The sequence below is a fragment of the Apis dorsata genome, unplaced genomic scaffold, assembly GCF_000469605.1.
Source record: "Apis dorsata unplaced genomic scaffold, Apis dorsata 1.3 scaffold_9, whole genome shotgun sequence".
Lineage (NCBI taxonomy): Eukaryota > Metazoa > Arthropoda > Insecta > Hymenoptera > Apidae > Apis > Apis dorsata.
In genome coordinates this window covers 112,648-113,126 of record NW_006263312.1, presented here as the reverse complement: position 1 = coordinate 113,126, position 479 = coordinate 112,648, and the positions used below count along the sequence as shown (strand labels likewise).

The window sequence follows — 479 nt, the reverse complement described above, 5'->3', positions numbered from 1 at the left end:
GTTTTGAATTTTGAAAGCAAAGGGAAGAATGTAGGTTTATGGAATTATTTGTGTCCGAATTTTTAAAAAAATCAGAAATCGGTAATTATTGGTAATCGATATAATTGGATCGATTGGGTAGTTAAAAGAGTAATTTTAGAAATTTCTGTATCTCGTTTTGAATTTTGAAAGCAAAAGAGGAGGGTTGGTAGATTTATGGAATTATTTATGTCCAAATTTTTAAAAAAAATCAAAAATCGGTAACTACTGGCAATCGATATAATTGGATCGGTTGAATGAAAAAGTAATTTTAGACATTTCTGTATCTCTTTTGTCTCGTTTTGAATCTTGAAAGCAAAGGGAGGGATGTAGATAGGTTTATGGAATTATTTGTGTTCGAATTTTCAGAAATCAGAAATCGGTAACATTTAACTAGTGGCAATCGATATAATTGAATCGATTGAGTGAAAGAGTAATTTTAAAAATTTCTATCTCTTTTG

At 29.0% G+C, this 479-nt stretch overlaps 1 long non-coding RNA gene across 1 annotated transcript in view; it reads left to right on the top strand.

The window, feature by feature from the left end:
• The first annotated feature begins 432 nt into the window (after positions 1 to 432).
• LOC116185155 overlaps positions 433 to 479 on the top strand; it is an 8,376-nt gene continuing 8,329 nt past the window's right edge. Inside the window, exon 1 of the long non-coding RNA XR_004149930.1 lies at positions 433 to 443. This is a non-coding gene — a long non-coding RNA (uncharacterized LOC116185155). The remainder of the gene's footprint in view (positions 444 to 479) is intronic.